This window comes from Manacus candei, unplaced genomic scaffold, assembly GCF_025592945.1.
Source record: "Manacus candei isolate 608988 ecotype Guabito, Panama unplaced genomic scaffold, ASM2559294v1 h1tg000011l, whole genome shotgun sequence".
Classification (NCBI taxonomy): domain Eukaryota; kingdom Metazoa; phylum Chordata; class Aves; order Passeriformes; family Pipridae; genus Manacus; species Manacus candei.
The window spans coordinates 8,347,324-8,361,094 of NW_026138059.1; the positions used below are offsets into that span (position 1 = coordinate 8,347,324).

Sequence of the window (13,771 nt, forward strand, 5' to 3'; positions counted from 1 at the left end):
GAGAAGCTGCCAGAAGCTTCCCTCATGTCCAACACAGCCAATGCCAGCCAGCTCCTTGATGGACCCACCACTGGCCAAGGCTGAGCCCATCAGCGATGGGGGCAGCACCTCTGAGATAATACAGTTAAGAAGGGAAAAAAACCCACCATGCTGGGGAGGAACAGCAGCCAGAGAGAGGAGTGAGATTCTCTGACAGAATCTGCTTTGTGGACATCAAGATCTGTACAGAAGGGGGAGGTGCTCCAGATGCTGGATCAGAGATTTCCCTGCAGCCCGTGGTGCACATTGTGGCGATGCAGTTGTGCCCCTGCAGCCCATGGGGGAACTTGTGACTCTGCAGGGGCTCACAACAGAGCAGCCTGTTCCTGAAGAATGGCACCCCATGGAAGGGACCCACATTGTAGCAGTTTGTGAAGCACAGCAGCCTGTGGGAAGGACTCATGTTAGAGAAGTTTCTGGAGGACTGCCTCCCAAGAGAGGGGCTCAACACTGGAGTAGGGAAAGACTATGAGGAGTCCCCACATGAGGAGGATGGAGCAGCTAAGACAACATGTGATGAATTGACCACAACCCCTATTCTCCATACCCTGTGCTGCAGGTAAAGAAAATTGGGAGTGAAGTTAACCTCAGAAAGAAGAGAAGGGTGAGGGGAAGGTGTTTTAAAATTCGGGTTTATTTTCCATTATCCTATTCTGATTTGATTGGTGTGTTGTCCTAGTTAGAACAGCTGGGATCAATTCATCACTGCATGGGTGTAACCCAAAACTGTGTATTCTATAGCCTTCCATGCCATTTCTCAGAAACTGTTATCAATTAGAGCATTTACACCCTCTGCCCAGAGCAGCCTGACTCCTCAGGCTATAAACTAGGTGTTAAGAGGCCTTCGAGATAGGATGATGTTCCTGTCCTCACACCCTTTTATGGAATTCCCTGCTCTGAGGGAAGGACTGAGCATTCCTGCCTGAACTGGAGAATATATAAACTTGGAGTTTTGGAACCTTTTTACCACTCGTGGGATCCAGAGGAAAACTGCAGCTCACCACTCTCAACCAGACCACAGCTCACCGCTCTTGGCCAGACTGAGACCACCACCCTCAACTGGACTGCAATCACCATTTTGACCGGACTGCAACAGCTCTCCCACCAGCAGGTTTTTCCGCTCTCTCTTTACTTTGGACTCAGAGGGGGCCCAAGGAACACCACTTTGTTCATGCCCCAGGGTACTGGGTTATACATTTGGGTTTTGTGGGTTAAGACCAATTGTTTGTCTGTATAATCGTACTTATTGTATTATTTTATTAAATTGTTATTCTGACTTATAATCTCTCTTTTGAGTTGAGTTCATTTCCCCTGCTGGCTAACTTTTAAACCAGCACATGTGTGTAGTGGGTTTCTGTGTCTGGGTTTTGGTAGCTGGGGAGCTACAGAGGGAGCTTCTGTTGCAAGCTGCTAGAAGCTTACCCTGCCTGGTGGAGCCAATGCCAGCTGGCTCCAGGATGGGCTTCCTGCCGCTGGCCAAGGACAAGTCAATTAGGAATGATAGGAACACCTCCATGATAACGTATTTTAAAACAGAAGGTTGTTGCGCAGTAAAAATTCCAGCCAGGGAAGAGTGGAGTGAGAACTTGAGAACAACAAGGTAGACACCAAGGTCAGTGCAGAAGGAGGGAAAAGAGATGCTCCAGGCGCCTGAGCTGAGGCCCCTGCAGCCCACGGTACAGACCATGGTGGAGCAGCTGTGCCCCTGCAGCCCATGGAGGACCATCGGGATGCAGAGACCCACCTGCAGCCCATGGAGGAGCCCTTGCTGGAGCAGGTGGATGCCTGAAGGAGGCTGTGACCCCATGGGAGGCCCAAGATAGAGCAGGGTCCTGCCGGAGACCTGCAGGCCGTGGGGAGGGAAGGCCACGCTGGAGCAGGTTTCTCCCGGGTAGGACTTGTGGCCCCTGTGGGGGACCCAGAGTGGAGCAGCTCATTCATGAGGGACTGCACCCTCTGGAGGAGTGACCCACGGGACAGCAGTTTGGGAAGGGCTGTTGCTGGAGGGATGGACTCATGCTGGAGATATCCATCAAGGACTGTCTCCCGTGGGAGAGACCCCACAGGAGCAAGGGAAGGACTCCTCACTCTGAGCAGCGGTAGAAACAACTGACCATAAACCCCATTCCCCATCCCCCTGCACTGCTGGAGGGGAGCAGGGAGAACATGGAAGGAAGGAGAGGTGGGGGCATGGTATTTTTAAGATTCTTTCACTTCTCACTCTTTTGCTCTGATCCTATTAGTAATAAATTTAAGTAATGTCCCATTTTGAGTCTGTTCTGCCTGTGAAGGTAATCAGTAACTGACCTCTCCAAGCCGTTATCTCAACTCATGAATCCTTAGCTGTTTTTTTTCTCTCCTCTGTCCAGTTGCAGAGAGGAGTGAAAGAGGCTGTAGTGAGTACCAGGCATCCAGCCAGGTGTGCTAGTTTTTGGTAGGGTAGAGATAATTTTCTTCATACTAGCTGGTATGGGGCTGTGTTTTGGATTTGTGACCAAAACAGTGTTGACAATTCAGGGATGTTTTTGCTATTGCTGAGTTAAGGGCTTTTCTGCTCCTCCACCAGTGTGTGGGGATGCAGAAGGGGTTGTGAGGGGATGCAGCCAGCCAGCTGACTCCAACTGACTCAAGGGATATCTGATACCATATGACATCATGCTCAGCACATAAAGCTGGGGGAAGAAGGAAGAAGAGAGGGGGACATTCAAAGTGATGGTATTTGTCTTCTCGAATCAGTGTTATAAGTGACAGATCCCTGCTTTCCTGGGGATGGCTGAACACCTCCCTAACCATGAGATGTGACGAGTAAATGAATTCCTTGTTTTGCTTTGCTTGTGCACAACCTTTTGCTTTACCTATCAAACTGGCTTTATGTCAACTTTATGTCTCACTTTCACCCTACCGATTTTCTCCCCGCATTCCACAGGTGGGGAGTGAGCAAGTGACTGTGGGGGGCTTAGCAGCCAGTTGGGGTTAAAACAGAGCAACTGGTAATAGATTATACTAGTGTCCCCAAGTTGAGTCTATTTTGTCCCGGACAATAATTGCTGAGTGATTTTCCTGTCCTTATCTTGTTCCCGAGTCTTTTGTTCTATTTTTTCTCTCCTGTCCACTTGAGGAGGGGGAATGACAGAGCAGCTTTGGTGGGACCTTGGCATCTAGCCAGGGTCAACCCACCACAAACAGGAGTGTCTAACTCCTGACTGCTGGAAATACTCACAAATGAGGGGATTAACTAGGGAAAGTGGAAGTCAGAACTAAATTGGATCTGTGACCTGACATCAGGATGGTCGGTGAGCTAAATTAAGAGCTAAACTCATCCTGTGCCTGCCAGAAACAGGATTGTAATGGACTTCACAAAGCTTTGAATCAGACCTTTATACTAAAAAATTAAATCTAAGGTACTCTCTAAAATACAGAGCTGCCAATGGATCCCTCTGAATCTTCAGTGTTCTTTAATGAATTAAGATAAATTTTTCTAGGGTGTAAAAGCACTATTCTTGTGAGACCCCCACCTTGAGTACTGCATCCAGCTCTGGGGTCCCTAGCACAGGAAGGACACAGACCTGTTGGAGTGAGTCCACAGGAGATTACCCAGATGATTAGAGGGATGGAGCATCTCTCCTATGAGGAAAGACTGAGAGAATTGGGATTGTTCAGCCTGGAAAAGAGAAGACTTTGAGATGACCGAACTGCGGCCTTCCCGTACCCGAAGGGAGCCCACAAGAAAGATGGAGACTATTTACAAGAGGAATGATAGGAATGTCAAGGAATGTCAAGGGGAAACATCTTCAAACTGAAATAGAGCAGGTTTAGATTAGACACTAGGAAGAAATTCTTTACTGCAAGGGTGGTGAGGCACTGCAACAGGATGCCCAGAGAAGTTGTGAATGCCCCATCCCTGGAAGCGTTCAAGGCCAGGTTGGATGGGGCTCTGAGCAACCTAGTCTAGTGGAAGATGTCCCTGCCATGGCAAGAGGGGTTGAAATTAGATAAGGCCCCTTCAAACTCAACGCATTCCATGATTCTATGACTCAAATGACGTACTGTGAAGTGCCTTATGTTCCCTCTATAGGAGGCAGTGGGATACATGGCATGCTTTTACACGTAAGGGCTTATGGGTGGTGGTGGGGTGTTCAGTATTAGGCTGCAACAAAGGGTTAATGAAGGCCTCTTTAAACTGGGGTCCTAGTAGGAAATGCCTCCTTGTTTTGTTCCAGTGTTGTAAGGAGCTGTGGCCTCTCATATAATATATAAACCAATATCCGAGGTACAGTCACAGCAAACTAAAATATGCACTGAACAGCTGCTACTGGCACATGGCATCAGAGACATGAAAAGAGTGCACAACGTCACTGCAGATGCATGAAATATGGTCTTGACTGTGGGAGAACATGAAGATAGAATCACCTGTGAAAGCTGTGCAAGTGCTGTAAACCTGCAACCACCCACATTGCCAGTTGCATGCATTAAAAACCACCATTTAGATTTCCAGGAACTCCTTAGAGATGTCACATGCCTCTGACTTTTTAAGTCTTTGTTCATATTTCCCAGTTTTGGCAGACCAGACCTGCCTTCAAGGTCTGTTGGCAGTTCTTACACACAGCAAGGAGGTGCCAGGGGCAGGAATGGCTGTCCAGTTACCCCAGCAGAGGGGCTGCTGGCTGCTGGGCAAGCTCTCCTCTCTGCTCCTGTGCCCTGCGGCCTCTTTCCACGCCGGCGCCTGTGCATGGCACTGTGCCCCTGGCCTCCCTCGCCCTCACCACCACGAAAGGCACTATGAGAGGGAGCGGGGCTGGAGCTGAGATGTGAGTTAGGCAGCTGCTTCTCACAGCCCTGCTCAGCTTTCTGCTGTACAGCTGCTCGAGGCCAAGCAGAGTAGAAAGTAAGTTTACTGTTCAAATGGGAAGGACAGGTAGTCCCATGGACAGATGCCCCCTTCCAGAACGTTCTTCCTTACCCTCACCCCATGGGAGGGTCTATGGGCAGACGGGCCTGTAAACAGGTTTGGGCCCTTTCTGTACAAACTCCAGCTCCTTTCACTTTCTGCTGACACTGTTGTAGCAGAGTCTTGGAGAGCGGCTGCCCTGTCCCGCTGCTGCCAGGCAGAGGGGAACTGCACCCGTCTGTGCTGTGGGAACCAGCCCTGCGTGTGCCCTGACATGCTGCAGGTGAGTGCCGGCAGGCTGCACGGTATGATGGGCGGACGGGCCCGTACGTAGCTCCGGGATCGCCGTTTTCCTGCTGCCTGGTGAGAAACCCGGCTGGAAAGTTCGCTCCTCGGCGCGGCCGCTCCTTTAAGGGGAGGGCGCGGGGCGGTGGCGCCACAGCCCGCGCGGCAGCGTGAGGAGAGAGGGCGAGGGAGTCCGAGGACCGAACTGGGGAGGCATTGCACGGTATTTTCAAACATTTGAAGACTCTCGGGGGAGGAAGAGAAGTAAAGGTGTGGGAGGATTTGTGGAGTCTGTAAATAAACGAGATAAACTTCAGGCGGTCCAGGAGAAGTTCAGGCGGAAGGTGACAGACCCTCTGAGGGGCCGTGGCAGTATTGCCTTAAAATGACAGAATTGTGAGGAGGGAAAGGCAGTGCCTCGGACAAAACCAGCATTTTCAGCCTTTCATGTTTAAAGACGTAGTGAAAACAGTCTCTGCTTAGAAACAGTGTGGTTAATGATAAGTGTTTTAGTTGGCTGTACGGTCCCAAAGATGGTCTTGAGAGATTTGTCAGCCGCCTTAATTTTGTTCCTCTTTAATAAACGGAACTGCACTGAGGTGGGGATCAGCTTAAAGCCAGCTTCCTCCATGGGAGCTGAAGGGCTGTGTTTACATGGAACTGTCTTGGAGTGCAATACATTTTTATTTTTTTGTAGTCTGTCTGTGTCTAAAATCATACAAGAAACCTATTGTACTGATATGGGAAAGAGACCAGCTAGGCACCAGTTACAGAAGGAGACTGCATTCCTGTTATTAATCATGTAAGTTAATTGGCAAGTGCTCACCTGTCATTCTAAGGCATCATCTGCCTATTCCTCCCTTTCCTTTGTGTCTTCACGTGAAGCAGGTGGTGGCACATAACCTATGGAGACATTCTGTATGGCTTTTCAGAATTCTTTAGATATTTTGTTCCCTAAGTTTTGCCTTTTCATGGGGTTTGAATAGGACTTTAAAACCTCATTATTTGTTCTGTAAATAAACTGATCTGAGTGTTTAAAGTAATCCATCAATTCATCGGTGCAGTTAGCCCTTGAAAGGAATGATACTTGCTTGTTGCCCCTCTTAATTCAGTTATTGGGGGGTTGCTCTGGGATTCTTTGTTTTCTTCATCTTTTTGTCAGGACAAGTGGTATCTTCAGCTGCTGACTGACATTTTGCAAGCCTTTTGGTAGGTATGTCTCAGGACTCTGTGTAAACATGTGGGGAACCCTGCCCATGTGCAGGGCAGTTTGAACACAGAGTTGGCTGTCCACGAGTCTCAGCTGGGAACACGTGTTGGGGGTTCCCTGGCCTGCTCCCACAGGCTGACAGTTTTCTGTTGTGCATGTAGGTAAAGCAACATATGGGGTCCTTTTCTGCAGAGTTTTAGTAAAACATTTCTTGGAGCTACATACATGATCGTGTTCTTTTTTCTGCTGCAAACTTCCAACAGTGCTTGTATTTAGATGGGAAAAAGCGCCATATGTTAGAGATTCTCATTTCTACAGAAACCCCAAAAGCAACATGGTTCCTTACATGGAGAATCTTTTTTCATTCTAGCTGAAAATGGTAATAACTGGAAAAAAACCAGTTCTTTATTTCTTTTGCACACACGTGAGTATCCTAGAAGCAGTGATAATTACCCTCATAGCTATTATTCCTTAAGTAGTCAGAAACCATAAGCGTAAAAGAAAACAAAAAATTCCCACAGTGATTTAAGAATTTTTTTATACTTAACTTTCTTTTATTTCCTGTCTTCCAGTTCTTAAAAACTTAACCTTCTAGTGAGCTTTAATGGCATTGCTGTTTTCCTTAACAGTTATGAGTTGAGGGAGGGGGAGTAAGTAAAGGATGGAGCACAGTTTCAGTGGGAGTTTTGGAAAGGCTTTCAAGTGCCCTTTAGGATGTAGTGAACTGCATGTAGAACTGGTGTTAGAGATCCTGATGCTCAAGCACTGTATGAAAAAGAATTATTTTCAAAGTATTTCAATGGAAAATGAGTTTCTTCAAACACATGAGACTTTTCATTCTCTGCTGCATCTAGCTTTTAAAGTAAAGTATCAGGTATTGTGAGGTTTTCAGTGTGATTAAAGCTGGCAAAACACATCAGTGTTCTACTTAACATAGATGCACAGGCTACTTATACCAGTAGAACTGAACTCTACACTTAAAATAAATGCATCTTGGCTTTTACTACAGTGAAACTTGCATGCAGAGATGTTCTCTCCTAAAGTTAAAATATTTTTTTTTTCGCAGTTTCACTTCTTAATTTGGAATAGTTTCTTAAAAGGCTAGAATAAAAAAAAAAGTTGATATTGTGAACTAAGAGATTCCATACATAAGTTAAAATACAGCTTAAACTACTTCTGTAGAAAGACATTAAATTTCCCTTCAAAAATGGGAATATAATGACGAAAACCCTACTGATCTCAAATATGGACTTAATGTGCAATGCACATTTTTACTTAAAAAAATGCCTCTGATTTTAGTCTATATTAATAAGTCTAAAGGGAGGCTGCCAAGTGCTGTATTTTTACCACAGTTTTGCCCTCTCAAAGACATAACATCATATGCAGCTGAAGCTGGCTGCCTCAGTGAGTCCAAAGGACATCGTTTAGAACATGAGGAAGGCTCCACCTTAAAGGGTGTATCTTGTGGCTTTATTGTTGCCCCTTTCCTGCCATCTAATCTGCTGCTATGGGGCCTCATGTTGTTGCATGACTGCAGTAGGTATTTTTCACAGCAAATCAGAAGGAAGCTGAATCCCAGTAAAAAGTTGCAGTATTTTAAACTCCTGTTAAGACACACAAATCTGGAATTTGCATTCTTCTAGAAAGTGTGAATTTTGCCTGCATTTGCAAAATATATTTGTAAACACATGACACTTTTGAGTAGGCATGAATTTACTTGTGGAAAATATGGCTATATTTGTGAAACATGTAGTTGTAACAAAATATGTATTGGTTAAAACGCAGCATATTTGAAGGGCTTAATAGATATTTATTGCATAATCTTATTCCAAGATCACTACTCTCTTGTATGCCTCGATTAAACGTAAGTGTGTTCTGATAGAGAGGTTCAATCCAGAGGGCTTCCAAAATATTTTTACTGAGTGAGAGAAAAATCTTTCTGTGGTACCTCAGGCATAGGTTTGGCACTAAGACTCTGCTGTGTAGTGATACCTGACATTTAAAAAAACCCAAAAGTTTTTAAGTGTGGTATTAGAAGAAGGGAAAGGGGTAATGTTTTGCACTTACTCCTTTCCAGTGAAGAATGTCTGTGTTTGGTCTCTATAAAAGTGCTACAATCACTGATAATATGGGTAAGGCTTGAAAGCTTTCGTGCTTGCTTCCTTTTCAAATCAAAACCTCTACCACATGGCTAAATTTGTTGTATAGCATCGGAACAAGTGTCTGAATGGGCAGAGTCAGAGACCAACTGGAAGGAAAGGAGGCACTAGACTCTTATTCAGTGTGCAATACCAGTGGAGATTTCACTCTCCTGCATACACTACCCTTATTTCAGTATCTGATTGGTTTAAAAATAGGATCTCGTGATTTGATCTTTTCTGCATATTTCTATTCCACAAATGAAGACATAATTTATAGTTTGAGACTGAACCGATACAGAAGTGCATTTCTTTTCGTTGCAGATTAATAATTAATTTGATACGTCATATTCACCTTCTCTGTATGTCACTTATCTTTCTTTTATGTGCCTCTCTTTCTTTGAAATACGTTTTAAGTCCCTGACCTGCTCCTCTTCTGGATGCATATATAAATAAAGGCAATGTATCTTTTAATTCAGGATTTATGTACACATGGACTTTTAGTGACATTCAGTAGTCAGCAAAGGTCTCTTAATATCTGAACTCTGCAATCTTACATTTTACAACATTTGAACAAACCCCTGCCAGGGGAAAGGAGCACAGTAGAGACATTCTCTGCGAAAATTCAAGTGACTAGAAAGAAAATTTCCCCTGTAGAGAAATTACTTTGTAATAGACATGGCCTAAAATGACAAACATATCTCTGCTTAGTGTTGTAGCTATTCTTTTAAAGCATTTGTCCCCAGAAAGAATGTTTCCAAGCAATAAGTTCCAGACTGCAATTAGAAGTGTTAAGCACAATCCTACAGGTGATTAGCACTATGCAGAGAAGGAATCCTCCATGTGTCACTGAATCACAGAACAGTTGAGATTGGAAGGGACCTTTTGAGGTCATCTGGTCCAACCCCCTTGCTCAAACAGGGTCGTCTAGTTTCAGTTGCCCAGGACCATGCCCACATAGCTTTTGATTATCTTCCAAGGAGGGAAATTCCACAACCTCTCTGGGCAACCTGTGCTAGTGCTGGATCACCCCCACAGTAACAAAGTGTTTCTTGATGTTCAGACAGAGGCTCCTGCATTTCAATTTGTGCCTGTTGCTTCTGATCCTGTCACTGGGCACCACTGGAGTCTGGCTCTGTCCTCTTTGCAGTTCGGGTATTTACATACATTAATGAGATCCCCCTGAGCCTTCTCTTCTCAAGGCTGAACACTCCCAGCTTTCTCAGCCTTTCCTCCAGGGAGAGATATTTTCATCCCTTCCCCATTGTGGCCCTTTGCTGGACCCTCTCCAGTGTGTCCATGTCCTCCTTGCACTGAGGAGTCCAGAACTGTACCCAGCACTCCAGGAGTGGCCTCACCAGCACTGAGAGGAAGGATTACAGACTTCTACCTTGCTGCCTGGAATACCACTTGCCTTCTTTGCCCCAGCAGCACACTGCTGGCTCATGTTCAACTTGGTGTTCTCCAGGACTGCTCCCAATCCTTTGGTGTTTTGTGGGTTCTGGGGTTTGTTTGTTTTTTTTAAGCGAAACCTGGCTTTACTTTATATCATTTTTGAAATTAACATGTATTTTCTGTCCTCAGCGATGATGAAATAGCTGCAGCCATCCAAACAGCAGTGCATGGTTTTTGGTGAAACTATTTTGGAGATTGACTCTGAATCTTTTACTTATTAGTATTAGGAAGCACAGAGAAGACTAGAACAGACTGAAGCACGAAGCCTGTCTGTTACACAACACTGACATACACGGAAGTATCATTAGAAAACGGTGTAAGATATGCACTCCTGCTGTGTGGTTAGATCCATGTTTTATAGTTCTAAAATGCCAAGATTATTTAGTTCTTAAGCATGGCATGTTTTTACATAGTGTTTTGCATGTGGAAGCTAACAATCCAAATGTCGAATTTCTAGCCATATTGATTCACGAGATACCTAACCTTGTGACAGCCCCATGTCAGATTTTCATCTGACTGTTGCTTTGGGAGCATGCTAAATTGGGAATCTTGACTGTGAAGGCAAAACCAAAAAATATGTTTTTTAAGGTTTCTAATAACTTTATTCTTTCCGCTTTTTTAAAATATGAGGTAGTAGAATAAACTGCAAAGTTTTAACATCTTATTGTGAAATATCATGCCATTACTAATAGTTTAGGACTAGTAACCTCATGAGCAATGTAAATGCTGAAGACACAACGTGTTTTCTTATTCTGATGGGATTCTTGAGTTGGTAATTACTCTGATATTGTTCTGCCTGTCCCCATCCTTAAAGTGGGTATACACAAAAAAATCTTCAAAACCTGTTTCTGATGAAAACCTTTTTTTATAACAAGGTAAGTAATGCAGAGAGAAATGCATCAGCTGGGTGAAACAGAACACAGTACATCTTCCTCTCACCAACTGTGTCTTCACAGGTCAGTCTTTCAGTCTTGGTCTTATCTTGGTGACTTTCAGAGGCTCCCTGAGTTGCAGCAAATTATGGATGATCCTGTCTGATCCCTGGAAAAATATCTTTCTTTTCATCATCTCTGAAGCGTGATTGCTTTTGTGCGTCTTTCCCCTGCTCTCATATTCTTCTTTATTGTGGACATACTGGTCCTTGCCCCAGCTATGTCAGAAGCGTATTTGTACATAGTATTCACAGGTTTTGTTGGGGACTGCAGATGCATTCACTGCAGATGGTTCCATCTTCCAGGAAAAAGAAACAGCTGCTTTTTTCTGAACTGCTCAGTTGCTGGCTTTGAAAGGAACACACGTATTTGGGACACTGCTAGCAGGCAAATGAAAGCAAATATTTTTCTCACAGCCCTACACTTGTCTTTTCCTTTATCCAAGATGTGCATAGGTAAATATTATATTGCATATCCTTCTTGATAGCCCACATTAAAGTCTTCTAAACAGTTAGAAAAATTATTTTCTACTCTATTCTCAGTTTTACTTCTGGAACTAGTTTATATAGCACCTACTTAAATTATGTCAAAATGTAATTTTTGCCTTTATTTGTGGAAGCCAGTAACTCATATATTATGGAAGGATGTAGGACTTGAAATGCTGGAGGTCATTGTGAGAGGGAGACGCAACAAGAGAAACTGGAGTTAAAATGTGAGAGATTGAGATGGGAAGTGAGGAAGTATCATCAGGCCTGTGTGACAGGGTGTGTTTTGGTCTTTGATAATTAATGTGTTATTTACAGTTCTAACTGTAGAACTGCCTGCATTTGTTCATGAACATTATTTACTCTGACTAAGTTATAAATTGGATTGTGGTGTAATTATTTCAAGATAGGATATTTCAGATTTTTATACAGTAGTAAATGGATCTGGGACGAGAAATATCTTCATGTTTTGTGCCCGTTTTCCCAATACTCCAAAGACAGTGCCTCCTCTTTTCTAATCTTTGGGGGTTTTTTGTTTCTTCATTCAGATTGTACCCTATACTGTCTATATTTGCCAGAAATGAAGCTTCTTCTCTTTGAAAGAGACTTCCCACTTGTCCTTCACTTCCACACTTATCCTCATTTAGTCATTTTAAAGAAGGAAAAATGGGAATAACAGAAAAAGATGAATAAAAAAATTTCTCTTTGAATATACTATTAGATTTCTGGACCGTGTCTAGAAAAAAATAAGGAAAAGAAGGAGGAAAAAAAAAAGTTCTGCAGCAAACTGCAGGGGGAAAAAAAAGACTTCTTGTTTTATACTGCATTTCCCACTTGCCTTTCTTTTCCTCCCAGCCCTCTGTGAAATCACCCTACTTTGTTACTGTCATTTTTATTATAAACTATGTAAATGAAAAAAGATGCACTTTTACATTTGGTTTCTGTTTTTCTTAAAAAAGAAAAGTAGATGAACATTGTTTTTTTCCCCTATCTTATGTCGTGCTGATTTTTGTATGGTTTATTATTTCTTCTGTTGTTTTGTTGGTTTATTTTCTTTTTCCCATAGAGGGCTAGCTAGCACAAATTTTGTTGGTTTTCAGACCTGACTGTGTACGAGCTATTACTTATCTAGCCAATGGGGAGTTTGACTGCTTATGAATAGCTGCTTAGTAAAAACCAGGAAAATTGAACATTGATGTCAAAGTAGCTTCTCTGTAACAGCAATGCTAACAACATACATATTTTCAGTTTGGATTCTTTTGTAGAATCACAGAATATCCTGAGTTGGAAGGGGGATCCACTAGGATCATCAAAGTTCAACCCCTGGTCCTGCACAAGACCATCCCCAAGAGTCACATCATGTGCCTGAAACTGTTGTCCAAATGCTTCTCAGACTCTGTCAGGCTTGGTGCTGTAACCACTGCCTTGGGGAGCCTGTTCCCCTGCCCAACCACCCTCTGGGTGAGGAACCTTTTCCTAATATCTAACCTAAACCTTCCCTGACACAGCTCCATACCATTCCCTTGACTCCTGTCACTGGTCACTCTATGGCTGTCTATTTTATTCTACATACTACTTGACCAATTAAATAGTTTTGTAATAGGTCTCTTAGAAATAGAAAAGTTGCATCCCATCCTGCTTTACATCCTGCTTATCTTCCTCGTGGCTGACTTCCCTCCCAATAACACTTCACCTTCTGTAAAAATAGAGATTAAATTCCTACTGATAATTTTATTTTAGACTATGTCAGAGTTCAGGTGCATGGAGTAACAAATACGTTTCATATGCCAGACATTACAATGCATCCTCCAAATACTGGTTTACAGGAGGATTATGTGGTTGAAGGTACAGTCTTCCCAACAGAAACCTCTTTCCTCATCTGTGTTTTCTCAGTGTTGGATATGCCAAGTAGACCGTGCTTTATAAACAAGTGGATTTCTAGGCTGTTGACATCTATTTTCCTCATGGATTTTCTGTATTGGATAAGTGGTATTTCACTTGGCTCTAAGATTTTTTTTTTTTAACTTGAAGGTAATGAGTTTACTTAGTAGAGACTGTAAAAACTCAAAACTGATTTCTACCAATTCCCCAAATATAATAAACTTTTCTAACTTTTCCTAACAAAGGTCCAATCGCTTTGCTCTTGTCTACGCTTTTTTTATGTACAAGGCCATTACTTGCAAACAAACCATGACAGAATGTAGCAATGGGATAAAGTGGAATATTTTCATAGCTGGTTAGACTCTGTACTATAATATGACGTGACTTGCATCTGCTGAGCAGGTATTTGTTGACTAACATGTTTTCAGTGTGCAGTGGGATTGGCTCAGAGTATGGCT

At 43.4% G+C, this 13,771-nt stretch overlaps 1 protein-coding gene across 1 annotated transcript in view; it reads left to right on the forward strand.

The window, feature by feature from the left end:
- Nucleotides 1-5,341: 5,341 nt before the first annotated feature.
- MYT1L (myelin transcription factor 1 like) overlaps nucleotides 5,342-13,771 on the forward strand; it is a 321,644-nt gene continuing 313,214 nt past the window's right edge. Inside the window, exon 1 of the mRNA XM_051778259.1 lies at nucleotides 5,342-5,435. The gene's annotated coding sequence lies outside the window, so the exon portion shown is untranslated. The remainder of the gene's footprint in view (nucleotides 5,436-13,771) is intronic.